Below are 9,988 nucleotides of genomic sequence, written 5' to 3' on the forward strand. Positions count from 1 at the left end.
GGGCTTTCTGGGCTGCAGGCGCACATCGCCGGCTCATGTTGAGCTTCTCATCCAGCAGTACCCCCAAGCCCTTCTCCTCAGGGCTGCTCTCGAACCGCTCTCTGCCCAGCCTGTACTTGCGTTTGGGTGAGTCCTCACTGAGTGCGATGCTTAAACCCCAGCCGTACTCCCTGTTCTTGGATCCGAAGTGACCCACCCGCGAGCAGCGGCTCGCACCCTGCGGCCTCAGCACGCAGCGGCTGGGACGGGAGCAGGGCAGAGGCACTCGGGGACCCTCGCCCACCGGTAAGCCCCAGCTGCAGGCGGCAAAGCCAACGGTAGATCGAGGGTGACTACCCTCGGGCTCACCTGCTGGAGGCTCTAATGACGGACGGGTGCTAATTGCTGCTGTACAGGTGAACACAAATTAAACACTGGAATAGCGGTCCTGGCGCGACCTTTTATTTTTGGTGTTTGCAGAAAAAGAGGTTGCAAGGGGTCTTCTTTTTTTTTTTAAGAAAAAAAATGCAGCTCTGCGTGTTGCAGCAAGGCTTTGCCTTGGAGGGTGCCCGGCTCCCCGGGTGCGATGGGGGGGTCGGGGGGGGTGGTCGGGCGCTGCAGTGCTGCAGCGCGACCGCCGGGGGGCGCTGTGGTGCCGCGGAGGCGCCGGGCGGAAGGAGGCCCCGGCTGGGGGGGGCGGGAGGCCGCGGGCGGGGGGGGGGGGCCAGGCCGGGGACGGAGGGGGGGCCAGGCCGCGGAGCAGCCCCGGGCAGGTTGGGGGACCGGCGCTACCCCCGCCGTCCCCTCCCCAGGCAGCTCCTGGAGCCGCCGAGCCCGCGCACACACAGCCCGCGCTTTAACCTCAGGGCGCTTCGCACCCCCTGCGAAGCCGGGGAAACTGAGGCAGGGATGGAGACCCACCCCCAGGTCCCGGCCCTCAGAGCCTGGGTGGACGCAGAAGTCCCCAGCAGGCTCCTGAGCCATTTTCCACCCTCAGCAGCCCCCGCTTGCCTGGTTTGTGTGGCTGCCAGGCCAGACTGATCGCAGGGGTCCTGGGCACTCGTCCCCCCACCCACACAGCTGGCCGGCCCGCTGTGATATGGTTATTCATGGAGTCATGGAATGGTTTGGGTTGGAAGGACCTTGAAGACCATCTGGTTCCAACCCCCCTGCCGTGAGCAGGGACGTCTTCCACCAGCCCAGGGTGCTCAGAGCTCCATCCAACCTGGCCTTGAGCACTGCCAGGGAGGGGGCAGCCACAGCTTCTCTGGGCAGCCTGGGCCAGTGTTTCACCACCCTCATGGGGAAGAATTTCTTCCTAATATCCAGTTTAAATCTGCCTTCTTTTAGTTTACAGCCTTTCCCCCTTGTCCCGATTATATTTCACCTGCACTTTGGTCACCTTGTCGGCTGCCTGCTGTCGCAGCCCAACCACCGGCAAGGCACAGCCAGCACCCCCAGTGCGACACGGACCCCCACAGAGGGACCAGCACAGCACCTCCCCTCCCTCCCCTGCACCGAGCTGGGTTAAAGTCCTTTACATTCTCTGGAGGATTTTAATTGGCCTCAGTAATTATCACAGCAATCTCATTTTACCGTCCGGAGCCTGGGGACCCTCCTTCTGCCCAGCCTGGTGCGGAGATGAACGGGTCGTCTCCAGTCATCACCCAGTTCTTCGGCTGGGAGCGGATGCTTTTCAGTCTGGGCAGCAGTGCAGGTGGGGGGATCAGAGGAGATGGAGGGGGACTTTCAGGGCTTGGTGTCTGCTTTATTTTTCCCTGCTGTGCAGCAGAGCTTCCACCTGCTCCGCTGGAAGACAGACCAGGGCTAACGCAGCCCTCCCCATTTGCACTGGGAGTAGGGTGCTTTTATAGACACGATATAAATGCAGCACAGGAGCTGTCCCCACTCCCTTTCTCCAGCCCCATCCCACCTTCCCTGAAGCACCCCCAGCCCACTTGTCCTCTTGGCTGCAGGGCTGGGGCTCAGATCCAGCTCTGACCCTCCCACACCAGGAGCAGGCTCTCTGTTATCCTCCCCACCTGTGCCCCAGTGCTCCCAGGTGCCCATCACTGGTTGTACTGGGTTAAAACCCTGGCAGGCACAGGAAGCTCTGGTTTGAACCTGTGGGTTGAGCCCCAGCAAGTCTCTGCCCTGTTCTGCTGTGATGTGTGGCTGCTCTGCTTCTCCTCATCTCATGCAGCTTGCTCCTGAGGACACACCAGCTGTGGCTCTGATCCCCTGCGTGCAGGACTCTTACAGCAGTGACAAAATCCTCTGGCGATGCAGGGCGGTGAGTGAGGTTGCTGCTGGGGAGGTGGTGGGCAGGCGCGTCTCCTGGGGCAGGGCTGTGGCTCCTATTGCTTTGATAAACCCAAACCAAAATACAAAACCCAGGCAAACAACAAAAAAAGCAAGGTGTAGCTGATTCTGCTGCAGCTGTAGAGGTGATATCATGATGTTTGACAGAGAAGTGTTTTTCCCTCTGGCAGTTATAGGAGACCGAGCTTTCAGTGCACACAGCTGCCTGTGCGAGGCTGCAGTGTGGGACTGCAGGGCTCAAAGTCCAGCCAAGAGATGCTGGGAGGACATGAAGTGAATTGTGGCACCTGGTTTCTCTTGCGTTTGGCCCCAATGAACCTCTCTGTCTGGGAGGAGCTAGCTGGAGGGAGGACAAGCAGCTCCCATGATTTTGGAGGAGTGCCTGCATGGCCTGCCCGCACTGGGCACTGCGGGGTTTGCCTGTGCTCCCGTGCTGGTTGGATTTAATCCTGTCTCTGGCAGGGATCTCTGCTGTGTCATATTGTGGTGCAGGACTCTGGTCCCGGATGGGTGCATACAGCTTAAACCAGCATCCCTCCTGCGTGCGATCTGGGGGTTCAGCTTGGTCCCCCCTGCTCTTGGGTGTGCATGGGGGATCTGCCCTGGTTTAAGCCCTTTCTCAGTCTGATCCCAAGCAGAAAGTGTTTTTCCACTCCGCGCCGCAGTGCTGGCGCACGCAGTGCCCGGCAGCCCTGGCCCTCAGCTGCCCTCGGTGCTTGGCAGCACCGTGCTCTGCGCAGCCGTCTGCCGCCTTGGCCGCCGACCAGCCTGCCCGGGAGGTGCCCCGCGCTGCAGAGCTCTCTGCCCGCATCCCCTCCCTCGCAGCGCGGCACAAGGGCAGCGCGGGGGGACCCCAGCATCGCCCGCAGCGTGAGCCGTGCCGTGGGTACACCCTCCACTATTGCAAATGTGTCGAGACCTGCGTCGAGTGTGTTATCGTTGCAGAAAGCAAATAACGGCTGCTGGGCTTTGGCAGAGAAGTCTCCGTTCCCAAGTGTGTGTTGGATGTTGGTGTCAAACTCTATGGTGTTCATTTAAAGAGTGTGACTAAATGTCCTTCTACTGCCTGCTCGTGAGGACACAGGAGCTTAATTTTCTCGCCTCGCTAGTCACCAAAGTCAGGGCTGGACCATTTCTGGGAAAAAGCCTGTGCGTGCATGACCTCCTCCACCCAGGGCTGTCAGAAATTCTGCTGCCCTTCAAAAAGGGAAGGAAAAAACCACAACGTACTCCCTGCTTTCAGCAGTTCCTTTTACTGAGATGCTGCTGCGTCCTGGCAGCGAGAGCCGCAGCCTTAGCCCATCGCACAGAGCATCAGGGATGCTCTCTTTGGGATGCTCCATCCATGCTGCTGTGGGCACCGCGCTCCCCGAGTCACCCTGCCATCATCTTCCCATGGCAGTTCACGTGCCAAACCCCGGCTCTGTTGGGACAAACCAGACCACGGCCTCATATCGAGTCCCTGTTTCCCTTTCGCATCGCGGTGCGCATCCGTGCGGGGCAGTGCCTGGTGGGGAGGTGCCGCTGCAATCCCGGGCCGCGGGGCTCGGAGCGGTGACACACGGCCGGCGCAGAGCCAGGGCTCCCTGCGCTCGGTGGCTCCCTGGGAGCGCTCGTTTTCTGGAGCGAGAGAAACAATTCCTAAAAAGGAGCAGTCAGATGGAAAATTGATACCAAATGGTGATATCAGTCCCTGGAGGAATAAGGTTTGATCTCTCAACCCATGGTTCCTGGGGGTTAGGACACAGGCACACAATGCTATTTTAGAGGGATTTTTTAAGAAAAAGTTTATTATTTTCCCCTTTTGTAAGTTCATGATTTTCCCAGATGCGAGCTGGCTTCAGAATTGATGCTGATGGCACAGGCTGCTGCTCTGGATATGTGCAGCGTCTGCAGGATGAGGAGCGTCTGCAGAGCTGTGCCTGGCACTGCTCCGGCTGCTTCATGGGTCCTGCAGGACCAAGGACCGTCCCCAGCAGCTGATACCAGACCGAGGGGTTTGCCAGCCCCACATGGTCGTTGTCCGCAGGTAGAGGTAATCCTCAGCAGGGAGCAGCCACCCTGGGGGCTGCCTGCCTGGTTCCCAGGCTGGCGATCCTTCCCATCTCCTCTGCCTGACCCTGCGACTGCAGATGCTGCTGCTGAGCGCCGTTTCTGGGGGTATCCAGCTGTATTTCTGCGCTGAGTAACATTGCTTGTGGCTGCCCCCCCTCCCTACCTGACCCAGCTGCTTTCTGCCTTTTCCATCTGGACTGGTTTCTGGACTGGTTCCTGTAGGAAACTGCCTGCTGAGGCACCGGTGCCTGGGACGGGAGGCTTCATCTTGTGCCCATGAACTGTGAGGCCGTGGGTTGCGGTGGCCTGCTGCACGTGGTGCCAAGCACGAGACATTGCATGGGCCTGGCAGCTGTGGGGATGAGGGAGCTGAGCTTTGCAATTGAGCTTCCAGGGAAAGAATTTCCAGCAACTGCAGATCCCATCCCCAAAGACGGCGTTTCAAGGAATTACCGTCTCCCCACTCGCTGCAGACTTCCTCTGCTTTTCCAAGTAAATCTCTGGCTTGGGGCCATATATGTAGAAACCAGAGCGGAGCAGATCCATGGGAACGTCGGGGGCTGGAGGTCGGTGCTGGCCAGGTTCACAGTGCATGGCTCTGATCCGCATCAAGTGCCCCTAATTAAGAGGCCGAGCCGCTCCCCCTTAGCCATCTCCCTTGTGAGCTCCGTGTTTCCTGTGTGCAGGATGCCACGAGGAGCAGTGAAACTGCCTTCGGTGCCAACAAAAATAAGTGGTGATTAGGATTTTTTTTTTTTTTGAGCACTATTTTAGCAAGTATGGGCTGTTCATGGTGTTGGTAACTCAGTGCCCTGGCTTGCAAGACCTCGGCAGGGCTTCTCTAGGTCCAGATGTGCTGAGCATCCTGGAGGGGTGCAGGGGAGATGCCCTGTGGGGTCCATCTCCCCTGCACCCCAATAGCCAGCCAGCTGGTCTGACCCCACGGGTAGGCAGACACCAAGGGGCAGTCCCTGCCTGCCCGCAGAGAGCTGCCAAGCAGCCCCATGTTTGCTTTTCCCCCTCCTCTAGAAGATGCTCTGCACACAGCATTAATTTCCATGTCCCGCTGTGGATAGCTGGGGGTCTCTGGCTGGGCTCCCGAGGAGATGACCCCTCTCCCTGGCAGCCAGGGCTGAAGGCAGGGATCACATTCCCTCCCTCCCTGCTTGAACAGCACTCGGTACCCTGGCGAGCGCATCCCCAGACACATACCTTGTGGATTTTCTTTGGCTCATAAATATTCCCCTGCCCTCCCCAGTGTCCCTAGCAAATAAATTATCTGAAGCTACATTTCCCCATTTCAAAGCCTTGTGAAAGAAACCAGAGGGTTTAGCAGCCCTGGCTGGCTGGAGTAGTTCGCATACCATTCACCCATTTGTATTTGATCTACTTCATCCTGTGTGAAGTAATCCCTGAAAGCCGCGGTGGGTTGCAGGCCCTCGGCGTGCCCGTAAATCACCGGGGCACGTCACATGCTGTAAACGAGCGGGTACGCCAGTGCGTCCCACCCCTTCATCTGATCCGAAAAGTCCCCCTGCCCCAGAAAGAAACCAGCCTTGTTAAATCAGAAATGCGGCTTGCTGGGCTGGGATCGTGAAGGGTGGTGGGGTGGGAGGGTGCCTGGCCCGAGAGGTGAGCGTCTGCGTGGGACTCGAGCAGAGGGTTCGCCTCGAGGGATGCAGTTTGGGGATGGTTTTGGGGTCCTCCAGGCGCCTTGCCCTGGGTTGCTCCCGGCTCCCCCTTGCCTGCGTCCCCTGGGACCCTCCCTCACTCGCCCACTAACAGGGGCTGCCCTGTGGTTAAGTGCAGCCGTGGCCACGTGCATCTTCCTCACCTCCCACCTTGCTCACTTTGCTTTCCATCACTGGAGCTCTCCTGGGACGGAGAAGGAGCCCTGCCCCGTGCAGCAGCCCTGCCCTGTCCCTTGGCCCCCGCTGTGCGATGGGGTTTGAAGTCACGGAGCTTGTGCGACTCCACAAGTCCCGCGTGCAGCCAGGCTGCAGGCTCTCTCCCTTTGCAATAAATCAAAGCTTATTCCCCTCTTCCCCACCGCCTCCCCCTCAAAGGTCGCTATTGCTCAGCTGTGTCCTGACTTTAATTACGAAATAAGAGCAGCCGGGCACTAGGTGCCGTTAATTGTCTTTCCAGGAAAGGTTTCAGCAGAGAAAGTTGAACGCACCAGCGATCGATTCGCTTGGGGCCTCGCGTGCATTAGCTCAGCCTGACGCAAACCCTTCGCCAGGTCCGAAATTCAGCGTACCGGGTGGCGTTCGCCCAAGAGCTGCGGCCGGCCTCGAGGCTCCAAGCTACTTTCACCTCCCCGGCTAATTGAAGCCTCGAGGGCTCAGAGCTCCCCTGCCTGCGCTGGGATGGATGGATTGTAGCCGCCGGGAAGGCATTCCGAGGGGGAATGCTGAAATAAAGCAGATGGGATGATTCTGGAGGTCAGAGTGAGGGGGAGGATGCCCTGCCAGGCAGCGTGTGATGAAAACATACTTATTGCTCCAGCAGCTGTCAAGAGCCCGAACAGATGAGGCAAGGTGCCCAAGGAGTGTGCAGGGATCTCATTTACCTGGTAATTAATGGAAATCGTGAAACAAATCAACACATGCTCCCTACGGAGAGCTTCACACTCCGGTTTCAAACCGCTGGTGGAGAACTGGGTTGAGTATGACAGAGCTAAGTGCTGCCGCGAAGCTGAGACAGGAGTTGGTCCCCACTGCCCCGTCACTGATGGAGCTCCTCGTTATCTGAGGGAAGTTCTTACCTGACAGCGTGCTTCCCCGTAATGCCTGATGCAGTGTGTCCTGGCTGCCAAGAAAGCTAATGGGTTCCTGGGGTGCATTCAGAGGAGTGTGGCCAGCAGGTCGAGGGAGGTTCTCCTTCCCCTCTACTCTGTCCTGTTGAGGCCCCATCTGCAGTGCTGTGTCCAGTTCTGGGCTCCCCAGTTCAAGAAAGATGAGGAGCTACTGGAGAGAGTCCAGCGGAGGGCTACGAGGATGATGAGGGGACTGGAGCATCTCTCCTATGAGGAAAGGCTGAGGGAGCTGGGCTTGTTCAGCCTGGAGAAGAGAGGGCTGAGAGGGGACCTAATAAACGTTTATAAATATCTGCAGGGTGGGTGTCAGGAGGATGGGGCCAGGCTCTTTTCAGTGGTGCCCAGTGACAGGACAAGGGGCAACGGGCACAAACTGAAGCAGAGGAAGCTCCAGCTGAACACGAGGAAGAACTTCTTCCCTCTGAGGGTGACAGAGCCCTGGCCCAGGCTGCCCAGGGAGGCTGTGGAGTCTCCTTCTCTGGAGATATTCCAGACCCACCTGGACGCGGTCCTGTGCAGCCTGCTCTGGGTGACCCTGCTTCGGCAGGGGGTTGGACTGGGTGACCCACAGAGGTCCCTTCCAACACCGAACGTTCCATGATTCTGTGACCCTGCCTGTTCTGCCAGGGCACTGCTCATCGCCCTGGCCCCGCAGCACACGGGGGACCTGCAAGCGCTGTCTGTCACCAGCAAAGACGCCTTGACTTCAGGCTGCAGAGCAGGAATGAAGACGTTAGGGTGAGCCCCGTCGTCTCCCTCTGATCCCGCTTGGCTGATCATGTCACAGCTGATTTTTCCCGGCCCTCCCGTCACGCTGCGCGGGCACCAGCCCTGCCAGGAGAGCGGTGTCGGTGGGAGCTGGAGCTGGCGACCAGACGTGCCCTTTTGTTTTCTGCTGTAGAGAAAGCTCATCCCAGTACAAAGTGCTGTGCCATTTTTTTTTTCTTGCAAGTTAATTAAGTTGGCTCAGTTTAAATATTAAAAAATGCTGTTCTCTGGTATTTTGCTCCTTCCAGAGCAGCGATGTGCTGCTCTGCAGTGCTCGCAGACGGGAGCAAGCGCGCTTTCTCTGATTCAGGGATTTAAGGACAAGAGAGTGCTTTGGTTCCCCTTCTTCTTGTTTATTCATCGTGAGCAAAAGGGTTTTGCAAAACAAAATCTTGCAAACAATTAATGCCAATCAGGCTTGCTGACAGCCCAGCCTGGCTGCGCGGAACACAGGCTGAGCTGTGCTTGGCAGCGTCCGGGCTCTGCCTGCTCCGGGGTGCTTCCAGGGAGGGGAACCGACCCCGAAGGAGCGAAGGCGAGTGAGTAACTCACCTCCTCAGTCCTCTCCTGCCAGTAGTTAGCAACTGGCATAATCCCTGAAGCATAAAGTTTATGATCCATTCCAAAAACTTTATCTGAACGTTAACTGTGTTCTGAGGTACAGTAAATGCCAAATCCCTTTTGAATCTTGCTAAAAATCTCATTTTAAAATATGCAAACGACCTTTCTGTCTTTCTAAAAAGCTCCCCGCTTCTGGAAGGTTTATTTATTTTTTTTTTTAAAAAAAACCCAAACCACTTGCTACTGGATAAAAACGTATCGCCCTTGAGGTCGTGTGAAGTGGTGCAGCTCCCTGGGTGCCGTGGCAGTGGGGCAGGTCAGGGTGCTGCCCCTCCTCGACGGGCGCTTTCCAGGCTGGACTCGAGCAGATCCTTGAACCGCTGTAGCAAAATCGCTTCCAGATACCCTGACAGGAGAAACTGCAGAAATCTGCCTGAGGAATCGGTGGGCTCTCGCTCTCTTTCGTATCACTCACATTATAATTAAGAGATAATGTCAATAGAATAAAACATTGTCTCAGGATAATGGTCTCCTGCTGCTACAGGAGTGTCAAGGCGAAGTCAAATCATTCATCAAAAATGAATGTTGAGGCAAGTCTGGGAGGTTTGTTTTCACAGCAAGAGGCATTAATCCTGGGACAACAATATTCCAGCGCTTTTATTCCTCCTGCGCCCGGTGATTGATGCCAGCGCATCATGGTGCCTGCGAGCCGCGGGTGTGGCTGAGCGATGGGCCCTCGTTGCAGCATTATTGACCAGGTGAATTTTGACTTGTTGAAATACATAATAGTAAATTGAGGAGCGGTGGATCACGCGGGTGTGTGTCAGTAAGTGTGATTTTTATTTCTAAAGGTGAATAGTGCCGGGTGCATGCTGGCTCTGGCCGGCTGGGTTGCGTTTTGGGGCTGTGCCTGCCTTGCTGCTGCAGCTGCTGGAGGGCTGCTCGTTCATTAAACCACCCAAGGCTAATCTTGGAGTCTGCTCCCATCCCCAGCCCGATTTTCCACTGCTTTGGAGGTTTTCTGGGGTTCCCCTCTGAATGGTGGGGCTGGTTGTGCCTCTCTGGCTGGGCTTGTCCAGGGTCTCGGCGTGGAGCTGAGCTCAGCTTGCTGGCTTTATGCGTTTTTTGAAGTGCTGCTGAGCATAAATACCCACAGCCCAGCCAAGGCGAGTGTCCGTGGGTCTGGGTCCTTTGGCAGAGGCTGGGGCTGGCACCGTGAAGGGCCGGGGGCCTGGGAAAGCCGCTGCTGTCTGCCACAGCACCCACTGCAATGGCTGCTGCCTGCGGGCTGGGGAGACGAGCAGCCTCAGTCTGCATTAGGAGAAGCTGCAAGGTCAACGCCTGCAATTAAAGATGTATAAGTGCCAATTAGACTTGAAACAAAATCCCAGGAGGGTGTATAAAAGCCCTTCCAGATTTTCTTTTCTTCCCTCCTCCTGGATTTGTCAGCGGAGAGAATTACACATCTAGCAAACATTTGGGCTG

Source organism: Opisthocomus hoazin, chromosome 13 (genome assembly GCF_030867145.1).
Source record: "Opisthocomus hoazin isolate bOpiHoa1 chromosome 13, bOpiHoa1.hap1, whole genome shotgun sequence".
NCBI lineage: Eukaryota > Metazoa > Chordata > Aves > Opisthocomiformes > Opisthocomidae > Opisthocomus > Opisthocomus hoazin.